Raw genomic sequence first — 13632 nt, 5'->3', positions numbered from 1 at the left:
TTGGCTTTTGGCTTTTGGTTTTCTGTTGAAATCACCACACAAATCTGACAAATATCTTGAAAAACTCATCACATTTTGATCAAGCAATGGATGAAAATGAGGAAGAAATCATTGACATAAGAAAGCATCCCAAGAAAAAGATCAGGGATGAAAATTAGGAGACAAGAGCAAAGGAGAAATGGCGGAGAAACTGGAGATATTATGTGACTTTCATGTGTTTCATGTCTTTCTGCCTTTACTGTTAGTTACCGTGCGTTTCTGCTAGGGTGTTGAGTTTTAGTTTGAGTCATAAATTGCCCCTAATGGATTAAGTACAGACACTTTGTTGGTATGGACTATGCCCTATACTAAATGGCTCCACAGCTAATAAGTGTGTAAAATAATACTATGGCATGAATTTCTGACACCCCTACCAATTGTGCTTTACCTCTGGATAATGCTGTGCTATTCTATAGGTGCATGATGAATTGTACCCGAGCAGGAAAGTAGTGGCATGAAGCTTTGAACACTAGATTCAGATTTATTCTCCGAATTACACTTTTTACTCCAACATTGTCACAAGGGTAATAACAAATGGGTGCTTGGTACACTCCTACTATTAATCGACCGTCTTGATTTTATTAGCTTTTAGATTATCAGACTTTATCTTACCTGATAAGAAAATTCCAGAATAACATTCATATAAAGAATTTAATTACATCATTGAGAAAATACAACACATTCATGATGCTGCTTTTCCACCGTTTCCCTTTGAGATTCGATTTCAAAAAAAAAAAAGAATGGAGAAAAACAAGATAATGGATACAATATTCTTGAGACGCGTGAATGGAGAATTCACAAAGAGAAAGAATAAATAGTCAAAAAAATGACAGATGGAAGAAAAACAAAAGAAATCACGAGATAAAGCCTGTGAGAGAAAATAAGGAGGAAAGGGAAGAGAGAAATCACCGTGTGATAATGAAAGAAACAAAGAAAATAAAAAAAATGGGGAGATAGGATATGAGAAACAAAGCCTTTCGGAAAGAAAGGGGGCTAGGTAAATATAATGAGTACGGTATGTTTTAACTGTTCCTGTACCTGGTTGCGTAATCCTGTATAGGGGCGATGTGTCTTTGTGACCCCTATAACCTTTAATCCATAATGGACCCCCCCCCCCCACAAAAAAGAAAAAGAAAGAAAATGCTCGATGGATCCACAACATTGAAGCATGCAAAATTTGTGTGAATGCTTATGACCTATGACAATCATTCCTTCAAAATATTGGTAAACAAGAGAGAAGTGGGGCGTTAGCTGCACACATTGGTTCGTTATTCTGGCTGCTAAATAGGGCAGGGAATTGTCAATTACCTAGGCCCCCTTGACCTCGCATCACATCCCCAGAACACCATTGCTGGAAAAAATAAATCCGCGAAGCATCTCATGAAATTGAACGGAATCTATATCTGGTTTTTGAAATTTCGGCTTCAAAAGGTACATTGATACAGCCATTTTCTGTTTCAAAAGGTACCACATCCACAAAAAATATATAAAAAATATTTATTAATTAAAGTCAAACGTATGGATGTGATTTTCTAAGAGAGTGGTTTTGGTGTTGTATCATATAGCAGTACTATAAGGGGAAATATCATTCTAATCTGAGGTTGCCAAATATTTAACCAGAAAATCAAGTTTTTCTCAAAACTTAAAATTATGGATGTAATACCTTTTGAAACCGAACTCTGCATATGTAATTCATCAATATGCTAAAAATGATCCTGATATTTAAATGTAACATGGAAAATATTCTTTCTGACAAACTTGTCACAATACCTTTGAATTGATCAACTGTAAACGTATAAATCAAAATCATTATATAAATCTTTTGAAGACGAATCAACACTGACAGCAATAAAGTTATAAAAAGAAACTGATGAGTGTAAATTATTCAGAATTAATTCTGTAGGGGAAGAGTCTAATCAAATCAAAGAATTCACCATCATCAAGGGAATCAAATGCTACCTTAAGTCTACTAGCCATAATGAGAATCATAAATATATGACGGCATATCAACTGGCGAGGTGGCGAAAGAAAGACATATTTTGGCGTAAGTGAAGCACAAATGATTCAGGGTTCGTGGAGAGTACAACGCGTAGGCAAATACTTTTGTTAAAAGCATAACATGCGTAACATACAGAAAGGAAGAGAACAAAATATTGTAGATACACATAATAGACATTGATCTTACACGACACAGGAACAAGCAAATTTCTTCTCGTAACTAAATTTAGAAGGGCGTATTTCCGGTTGAAGGCGGAGCTTACGCCAAACTGAGATTCATTTAAGGTATCTAGGATTTATGTGATAAGAAAAAGAAAAAGAAAATGGGGTAATTATTTTTAAGGGTAAACGGTGAAAGTAAACTGGAGTTTACTTGTATTGAAAAAAAAATAAGTTCGGCGGGATGAGTCTCACCTCAGTGTATGCATTTTTAAGTAGCGGTAGTGACATTAAAATCGTTGTCTACAGTAACCATCGGGTGGACCATAAGGACAGTCAACTGATTTTCGCTAATCACAATGGGCTTTTTGCTTTTTCAAGTAGGTTTATGACCTGTCAGGCACATCAAATAATTCTCACTCACTTGCAATATCCTTCACGTAGTCCTGCAACAGATCTCGAGCTGTATCTTCGAAAGCCGTCTTCAAGTCGTCAAACCATGTACGGGCAGTCTCCTTAAAGTGAGAACAAGGTTCTGGTAAGGGTTTGAAAACCCGACTTGCAACATGTCATATTTGCTTGCAATGTATCGAAAGAGTTCACCAAGAAACTTACCTGGCTGACGCGATTTGCCGGTATGATGAGTTGTCTCGGAGTTTTTGAGATCAAAAATAAAAGTCGGTATACCGACTTTAATTCCAGAAGGATCCAGGTTATCTCGGTCTCAGGGACAACTCGGCCAATTTCAGACAATTTATACCCAATTCGTGATCGCCATTAGTCTGTGGTCTGTACATGTATGCGCACGTTCATTTTGTAGGCGCGCCAAAGAGCTTTCTTTGATGCGCGCGTTGTATCAACTCGGCCCATTATTGCCACCCCGTCAATGTACAGGCATGCTAACCTGGAAACATTAAACTGCACATTACTTGAATATGAGACCATTCTGAAACAAATGATTTTTACACAATAATAGATATCTAAATCTTTATGTGCCATGGTATAAACCCCCTGCGTGCCACATTATTCTGAGACACCAACGTTGTCATGCTTTGTAAAGACATGGGAAGACATTCTGTTTTTCAAATCCATATAACTTTTATAGATGTCTTTTTAGCTGGACCTGAAGTAGGCAAAATTGTAGATAAAATGCAAATCTTTGCTTTTGTGTAAACTGTATAACTAATCTGTTATTGTTTTTCTTTCAAATTCGAGGAACTACTGTATATGTAAAAAGGCATGACTTTTGCACACAAAATACTGACAGAACCTTAAAATTTACACACAAATTCATTAATGAACACGGCTGGCTGGTCAATCACCATATAAAATGCAAGCTATATGTAAGAGGAACGAAATCGCAAGAAACGTTTTCATTGTAAAGTGACTTTGGGCGATTTATCGATTGGTTTGGGCGGGTTTGTGCGTTTGAGCAAAATATGCGAAGTTGGCACGGCGTCGACTGAGTCGGGTGTGCGAACGTGGCACATAAAGAGATAATGCACTCTTTAATGAATACCACAAGGATTGGAACAATCATCCCCAAGCATTCCCATTGATTCCCATTAATCAGTTACTCGCCATCCCCTTTAAAGTTTGCCTATATACTACCTCAGCTCTCTCCCGTAACTCGTTAACGTCGTAATTCTCTCCATCCCTTGACAGTTCTTCCACCAGATCAAGCAGTCTCTTTTTCTCCCCGTAGTAACACTGTAAAATCTGAAACACAAGCACACTTGTTACATATATTATATATATTATATGTATATATATATATATATATATATATATATATATATACATATATATATATATATATATATATATATATATATATATATATAAGTATCTACAAACTTGTACATAAAAAACAACAACCACAAAAAGTTGTACGACACAGAAAATCGGTGCCTAAATATTTTGGTCAACAAGGTCAATATTCGGATTTGCGTAAAGATTAGTTTTTGCTCTTACCACTAACTTAAATCTAGAGTTGGCAATCATGCATGTATAGATATTCAAAAAATAGCGCTCTTTCCCCTGGCCTTAGAGACATAAATTACCATTAGCAGATAAAACAAAAACTCAACATTAGTGCTCTAAAATAGCTCTAAAACTGTAAAATGTGAATAAGGGATAGAAACTACTGCAAAAATTTGAATCCGTATAATCAATGTTAAATATTGTTAAAATATGAAAAATGTGGACAATCGTTGTAATAAAAATTCTTCCAGACTAAACCGTCTACAGTTATGGTTTTATTGAGAAAATACAGATATCTCTTTATATTTTAGGCTTTATTACGAAAAAGAAAACAATATATGGTAGGATATTTTGTGATACGACAGACCTACACATATGAATCAAATGCGTGATATCTTGAAAATTTGTTTGAAATCACTCTTGCCAAAGGTAAACAGAACCTTTGATTGCTGAAAAACCTGTACACCTTTATGAAACACCGAATTAGTCAGGTGACATATTGGAATAATGAATAGCACTCTGACAGAAGGCCTACATTCACAGGACTTGGCACGTTGTTATCAATACCCTTGAATCTCACAGACTCTACAGTGTGAGTTTGTGTGCCTCAAACAATTCAAAACGACCCTTCATTCCAATGCTTTTTTATTCAATAGTATAGCCTTAACTCTGTCATTTAGTTACAAAGTTCGACTAATACTTTGACGGAGGGGCGCTAAAATAACATAAATAAGCACCTCTTGAGACAAATTCTCATGTAACCGATCCTGTAGTGTTTTCATGTGTTCATCATTAAACCTCCGTTGCCCTTCATCAAGCGCGCAATTCTTTTCCGTCAGTACTTCTATTGTGTCGTCGCTCACCATTCTACAAATAAGACAATCAATGTTTTTACAAACGTTGTGACAAAGCTGTCAATCATGTAGAATTACGAATCATTAGGCGTTTTCACATCAGCCCGATAAAAATCCAAGCTCGAGATATTTTTTAATTTCCCAAGTCAGAAAATAGCGCGCTATTTCGAAACATCGGGCTGATGTGAAAACGCCTATTGATGATAGATGACTCTGAGAGATCATACACTGGAGAAGTGCATAGTTAGTCCAAGAGCAGTTATATTCATCCGAGACTGAAGGCTGAAGTAAAATGAGTTTAATTCCATGAGGGGTCAGAATGCATTGAAGTACATTATGTGAGGTATACTCAAAATGTTCATAACCAGAAAAAAAAAATCAGTGTTATAATTAAAATGGACAAGGTTTCACCATTATGGAAACAATGAATATCACGTGGTAGACGATCGCAATAACGTTATAAAAAATCGAAGTATGTAGGCCTATATACTTACTTTACATATCTTTGACGTTTAAACAAAAAGGCATTGATCGTTTTTCCAATATTTTTGTTTTCAGCACGAGTCATTTCATCATTACTTGTCCTTATCTGCCCGGTCTCCTCTTATCTTACCTATTACAGGGACCTGAAGTCAAACGAGGTTGCTTGTCTGTCCACACCAACATACTTAATCGTACTTCGTTCATTACTGTTTCACTATTGAACCATGGTGTTCAATACAGTTAAAGGCATAATTTACCATTTGCAGATGAAAACCCAGCATTAGTACTTTAAAATAGTTCTTGAATGTGAGTTAGGGATAGAAACAACCACTGTAAAAATTTTAAATCGTATAATCGATGTTAAGTATTGTTAAATACACAAAATGTGAACAATAGTTATAATAAAACATTTTCAAGACTAAATCGTGTACAGTTATGGTTTATTGAGAAAAAAAAACTGATATCTCTTTATAGTTTAGGCTTTATTGCGAAAATCTATATGGTAGGATGTTTTTGTGATACAACAGACCTACACATATGCATCAAATGTGATATCTTGAACATTCTTTGAATCACTGCCCCAAAGGTAAACTGGATCTTTAAGGTCATTTTGAGAAATAAAATATGAATGAAACTAGAACTGAAATTGTCACTGAGACAAGTTAGGTGATACGCCATCAGCGGTACAGACTCAAAATGATGGATTATAAACTGCATGTGTTGTTGACTCCTGACCACGGAACCACTCGAATCCACGTTCATTAGATTACTACAGTATAGTCAAACGCTCTACCGACTGAGTTATCAGGTTCCCATGCATGGGATTTGTATGTGGAACTCAAAAGTTCCCGGCATCTGATCGAGAATAAATGTCAAATTTAAAAAAAAAAAAGACCGTGAAGTCTCAGCTATAACATAATAAAATTGCACAGAAAATAAAATAAAAATCACCGAGATACAGCACCGAGAACATTGTCATGACAATTCGATTTTTGAGAAAATCACAATCCCCATAGACTTTGCACGTAAACAATAGTATTTTTGACAGGTCAAATTCGATCGCAGCTTTGACCTTGATAACTGTATCAAAATTAAAAAAAAAAAATGTTGACACACCTTTCGTAGAGGAACATCTCAGCTACAACATATTGAAAATTGCAGGAAAATCCTTCAAGAATTACTTAGATATAAGAAACAAACATTAAAAAAATTGCGTGTTTTCTAGATTCCAATTTTTGGCATTCGAACGACGTAATGATGACGTCATCATCACCAGGCTGGCAAATGTCTACATACAATCATTATCTTGAACTCATATGCTTTTCAAACATAGACTAATAATGGGGGGTCTCGATGCATTCTAAGGAGCTAGGACTCAATAAACAAAATTAATAATAACAATTTAATGATTTATTCTTCCACCATAATTTCCACATACGCGCGCCGACGGATTTTCAAATTTGACGCACTCCCATGACCTTGTTATTAGTCGAGGATGACTTAAAATGAATGGATATTGCTACTGGATGTGTTAGAAATTTTTTAAAAAAATCAAGTTTTCGTACGCACTGCACGCGCAAAAATGCGCACGCGCGGAAATTTACGTAATGCTAAAAATTGTCTGAAACGTACGGAATAAATATCAAAGCTGAATTTTGAGCATTTTCACATTTTGACGGCCGCGGTCATGAATGTAAAATGACGTTTGATATGGACCTGAAGTTAATGTCTACCAATTGTATTTCAAGCATGACATTCAGTTGAGAAGATATTGCAATTCACGTGACTGCATCTGAACCCACCCCCTCCCCCCCCCCCAAAAAAAAAAGAGAAAAAGTGGCGCCTATATGACGTCGTGCATTAGTAATTGCTATGAAAAGAAACCTCAGATAAAGGTCATTGATCATGGGAATTTTCAGGTTGATTGGTTACTGAAAACTTGTAGAAGTGGCCTGCACAAAGTCCCGAAGTACGAAAGAAGAAAAAAAAAAAGATTCAGACAATCACAAGAGGTGATACGCTGATGGCATATCACCTATGAGATGATCTAGAATAAGAAAGTATCAACTCTTTACATTGAATAGGGTACCTCCTTGTTCTTGCGCACTCGAGCAACTCTCGTGTGTTTGTTATCAATTCTTCCTCTGCGTTTTCAATGGCTTGCCGATGTAGTTCAAGCTTCGCCTTCTCTCCTGTAATAGACGCTCGTTCCTATGAAAGCAATACAACATCAATTCAATCTTTGACAGGTGTGAATGTGTGCGTATGACATTACTTCCAACTGGACGTGAAATATTATTCACCTTGTGCTAAAAAAGAAGTGTTTTTGTTTTAAATGAAAAGCCTCTTTCTTTAAATGGTACATTATTCAATCTAATTTAATTCAATTCAATTCATTTCAATTCAATTCAATTTGATTGGCCAAACCCCAAAAAGTCGCTTACTTAACGAGTGAGTTGCACTCTCTCTACAAACTAAGTAGACCATGCTTATTTTCAAGTTTTTATTGTAACAAACAACATTCCACTGGTCTACCTCAAAAAAATTGTTGCAAAAGCCTCCAAATCCAAGATGGCGTCCAAGATGGCCGCCATATTTACTGAATTTGTTATTTGAAAGATAGAATTTGATTGAAAAATCAGATTTCAACAAATTTGATGTCATGTGAAAGCGAATAAAATTTTTTACAAGTTGATACCATTTTTGTGGGTTATTGTGATAACTGGATTGAGATTTTAAGGAAAAAACACTCATTTTTTGATATTTTTCTGAAAAGAGGAAAATCATGAAAATGCTTGATTCAGCATAAATCAAAGAAAGACTGAAGGATTACCTTGAAATGTTTCAAGAATTTTGTTTGACATATGATTAATATTTGAAGAAAATTAGGGGTAAGTACCGTTTTTGGTTCAGGAGTTATAATGTCTCAAACTTGAAAACTCACTATGTAAAAATGGCCACTTTAGTTGTGACAAGACCTTGTTGGTCGTAAAGAAAGCCTGCGCGCGCCAAGACTACTACACGCATCACTGCCACTGGCGCGTGTAGCAGTGCCAGTGGTGCATGTAGTAGTCTTGACAAACGCAGACTTTTTCTTTTACAAACAAGGGTTTGTGCCTGCAAACTAACTTTTCATACCAAGTGGTAGCTCAGGTGACGCTGATTGCTATTATTTCAAAGTAGATTGTTCTGAAGCAGATGAGATGAAGCAAAACATATCTTTCAAATAGAGGTAGAAGCTTGAAACAACCTTGCTATAGAAAGTTTAAAACAAAATTTGGATCAATCACTGAAAAAAATTCAAGATTGCAGGCCATCAAAGCTGACATAGTGTATTGCGCCAAAGTAAATGTATCATATCGATTTTGATACAATTTTGTCTGTTTTGCTGTCTATTCATATGGTTTTTATATATTCTGAACATTTTAATGCCATTTCAAACCATCTTAGGTTTTTATGGAGACATTTTTTAGAATGCACTATGAATATTTCTCTAAAAAGTAAAAAAAAAAAAACTAAAAATGTTTATGAAAACCATGCAGAAATTAACATCTTTCCCATATAATCAATATTTGGAGAAAATTAGAGGTCAGTATTGTATTTGGTTCAGGAGTTATGTCTCAAACTTGAAATCCCATTTTACATAATGTGTTATTTACACGCATCTGTTCCCAAAGACGTCACAGAGGGTCAAATCCAAGATCATGCTTACTTTTCGAGTTCCACTCTCTCTATAAACAAGACCATACATAATATTAAGCATACTAAGCAATGTTCCGTAAGTACACCTCAGTAGATTTGTTGCAAAGTACAGATGCGGTCCAACAGGGCCACCATTTTATTGAAATTAACATTTCAAACATAAAATTTGATAGAGACATTGGATTGCAACAAATTTGATGTCATATGGAGAGTAAAACTTTCTAAAAGTTGATACCACTTTAGCTGTGTATTGTGATAAATTGGGGGGGGGGGATCCATATTTTTATATTGTTTTGAAAAAAGGAAGAAATGTAAAAATGCATGATCTAGTATTTATCAAAGAAGAACTGAAGAATTATTTTGAAACCTGCGATTGAGATTGAGATTTACTGAGATTGAGACATAATTCATATTTCTGGAATTACATGCAATATCATACACTGTTGACAAGTTAACATCTAAAACTTGAAAAATATTACATTTATGCATTATAAATTTTGCTTACAATGTGTTTACATGGTCACATGTAATACTGTAATGGTCTAGTGACTTGCAAGTACCTGCAAACCAACTTTTCATGCCAAGTGCACAAGTGGTAGGTGACGCTGGTCGCTATTACTGTAGCATTTCATCATAGTAGATTGTTCTGAGGCAGATAAGATTGAACAGAAAGTATTTTCCAAAAAGAGATAGGAGCTTAAGATTTGGCACAAATTTTGCCAATGTGTAATATTTAGCGATAAAAATAGTATCCACACAAAATTCAAGATGGCGATAATTAATCGAGGTTGTCGTTCAAGGCATTATTTACCATTAGTGCACGTAAAACAAAAACCCAGCTTTACTTAATTCCTCAAACTAGTTCTAAACTGTGAGTTAAGGATTAATGTACAAACTTAAATCAGTATAATTAATGCTAAATATTGTTAGATATACTAAATAGATCTGATAAGAATGTTTTTCATGTCAACAGTTATCATGGTTATGGTTTCTTGAAAAGAAATGGTGATATCTCCGTATGTTTTAGGCTTTTTTATAATTTTTTTACATGGTAAATGTTTTGTAATACAACTAACCTGCACATATAAATCGAATGTGATATCTCTCCCAATAATTAGTGTGTTGCGTCAAAGTTATCTCAACTTATAACTTATAATTTGATATGTTTTTTTAATCTTCTTATATTGCTGTCTATTACATGTTTCCGACTATACATCCGAACGATATTGTACTAGTGTAAACCATATTGAGGGTCTTTTTTTTTTTGGGGGGGGGGGGGGGTGGAACTCATTCCAGTGTTTGGGTAAGGCCCAATCTTTAATAAAAAAGAAATGCTTCTGTATCAAAGATATGCTTTTTTACTTGTATGTTACTCTGCTGTTGTAGAAACGTGAATGATGATGGTATATGTGTAATAATGTCTGATCCGTAGATGTCCTTGAAAGCCCTTCTGATCCGAACCCCCCCCCCCCCAAAAAAAAAAAGAAATCCAACATGGCGGCAATTTCTCAACTTTGCTTTTAAATGTGTTATGCGAAATTACTTTTCAGTATATTGTTCGAATGAAATTGTCCAAATTGATTATTCGTGCTGTATATTCACATTTACAAATAAGCATGCTGAAACTGTATTTTCCGTTATCAGATTTTTCTTACATTGTTTTTAGGCTGATTTCATGTGGGTTATAGTGTCACAATTGATCTGAACTTATGCCATTGGTAGATGCTTTCCTATATTAGATATCAGGATCACTCGAGAGTGAAAATGTTCATTTTCATTCATTTTAGAGTGACCTCGGGGATCACTCGAAGAGTGACGAGTGATCCCTAAGGCAGGGCTCGACACTAACGGTGGTCCGGTGGCCCGTGGCAACAAAAAACCCACCAAAATGTCAGAAATGAAGAATTTGGTGGCCTGATCGGGCCACCAAAAAGGTTGGATATTTTCCTTTGGGCCACCAAAAATAAAAGTTAATGTGGAGCTCTGCCTAAGGTCACTCTAAAATGAGTGAAAATGAACATTTTCACTCAAAAGTCACTCCAATTTCACTCTAAATTCACCGTTTTCTGTTTTTCACTCCTCACATCAAAAGTAAAAACTTCCACTCGATTTGTTTTTTCTTTTTCGGAGAGTAGAATATCACTGGTTTAAAAATGTGTCCATAAAAACTTAAGACGGTTTAAGATAGCACAACAGACAAATTTGTATCAAAAACGAAATAATACATTTAATTTGGCGCAATACACTATGTCAACTTTGATGGCTGTCATCTTGATTTTTTTGAGCGGTTGATCTAAATTCTGTCTTAAAGGAAAAGTTCACCCTCATAAACATAAGGATTGAGAGAATGTAGCAATATTAGGAGAACACGTCATTGAAAGTTTGAGGAAAATCGGACAACCCGTTCAAAAGTTATGAATTTTTGAAGTTTTTGTGTAGTAACCGCTGGATGAGAAGACTACTGCAGTGTATGAATAACTTAGATGTCACATGCGTACAACAATATAAGGAAAATATAAAGAGAATTTCACAAAATTCCATCTTTTGAAAAAAGTACATATGTGACCGTGCACCTCAAAACGAACATAAAGTCGCACACACTGATTTTGCGTGAGAACTGAAAATAAGTGAAATGGGTCAACCTAGCCGAACTTGACTTTTTCATATTTTCTGAAAGAGCGGGTCTTCTTTTACATTATGCTAAAAATTGGTATCAAAAAACGGGCAGGAAAATGTGGTTTTTTAGCAGTTTATCTTGAACATTTTCGATAGAATAGTGTGATTATAGGTGTGTCTTTAGAATCCCTTTTTCATTTCTGAAAAACCTTGTCCACTCTCTTCACTTTCAACTCTAATAACTTTTGAAAGGATAGTGCTACTGCTTTGAAAGTTGGCATTAATTATGGACAGAATGTGTTAATAAGGGATATTTGATTTCAGTTTAATCTAATAATCCCTTCATTATTGTTACTCTGGTGGTTTACTTCCTGTTTTTTGTCCCATTCATCGCACAGCCAGCACGGTTTGGTAAAGATTAAGCGCTTGAATAGACACTGTACTTCAGAGCCTCTTTTCTCAGTTCACACTTTTCCTGAGTTTGTACTTTCTTTCCAATATTTAGATAGGTTAGGAGAGTCCATTTGATTTGAGTTATACATCATTTTAAAGCTTAAAGTCTGCTCTTTCAGAATATGGTCTTAACTAAAAATTCATGTCTGGCGACTTTTTGTTTGTTTTGAGGTGCAGAGTCACATATTCCCTTGACTCGTTACCGACATATGTTAGGGTAATATTATTCCCCCTGCTTTTAGAAAGAGACAAGTCAAGTGCTCTTTTATTATGCGAAAAAAGTGAAAATATGTTGAATTTTCTTTACATTTTCTTTATCCTGTTGTACGCATATGACTCACAAGCTGTAGTAGTCTCCTCATCCAGCGGTTCCAACACAAAAAATTTAAAAATTCATAACTTTTGCATCGATTGTCCAATTTTCCTCAAACTTTCACTGATGTGTTCTACTAATATTGTTGCATTTTCTCAATCCTTATGTTTATGAAGGTGAACTTGTCCTCTAAACTATCTATAACAAGATTGGAGCCAAGTTTCAAGCTACTACCTCTATTTGAATTTTTTTTTTTGCTTCATCTCATCTGCTTCAGAACAATCTACTTTGAAATAATAGCGATCAGTATCACCTGAGCTACCACTTGGTATGAAAAGTTAGTTTGCAGGCACAAACCCTTGTTTGTCAAAGAAAAAGTCTGCATTTGTCAAGACTACTACACGCACCACTGGCACTGCTACAACCGCCAGTGCTAGTGGTGCGTGTAGTAGTCTTGGCGCGCGCAGACTTTTTTACGACCAACAAGGTCTTGGTCACAACTAAAGTGGCCATTTTTACGTAGTGAGTTTTCAAGTTTGAGACATTATAACTCCTGAACCAAAAATGGTACTGACCCCTAATTTTCTCCAAATATCAATTATATGTCAAACAAAATTCTTGAAACGTTTCAAGATAATCCTTCCGTATTTCTTTGATTTATGCTGAATCAAGCATTTTCATGATTTTCCTTTTTTCAGAAAAATATCAAAAAATGAGTGTTTTTTCCTTAAAATCTCAATCCAATTATTACAATAACCCACAAAAATGGTATCAACTTGTAGAAAATTTTATTCTTTTTCATATGACATCACATTTGTTGAAATCTGATGTTTCTATCGAATTCTTTCATTTAAATAACAAATTCAGTAAATATGGCGGCCATCTTGGACGCCATCTTGGATTTGGAGGCTTTCGCAACAAATTTTTTGAGGTAGACCAGTGGAATGTTGTTTGTTACAATAAAAACTTGAAAATAAGCATGGTCTACTTAGTTTGTAGAGAGAGTGCGACTCGACCTCTGTTTTTAGCTTT

This window comes from Diadema antillarum, unplaced genomic scaffold (genome assembly GCF_040938485.1).
Source record: "Diadema antillarum isolate AM-2024a unplaced genomic scaffold, OU_Dant_1.0 seq00000201_RagTag, whole genome shotgun sequence".
Taxonomy (NCBI): Eukaryota; Metazoa; Echinodermata; class Echinoidea; order Diadematoida; family Diadematidae; genus Diadema; species Diadema antillarum.
Note: the sequence above shows the minus strand (reverse complement) of the source record.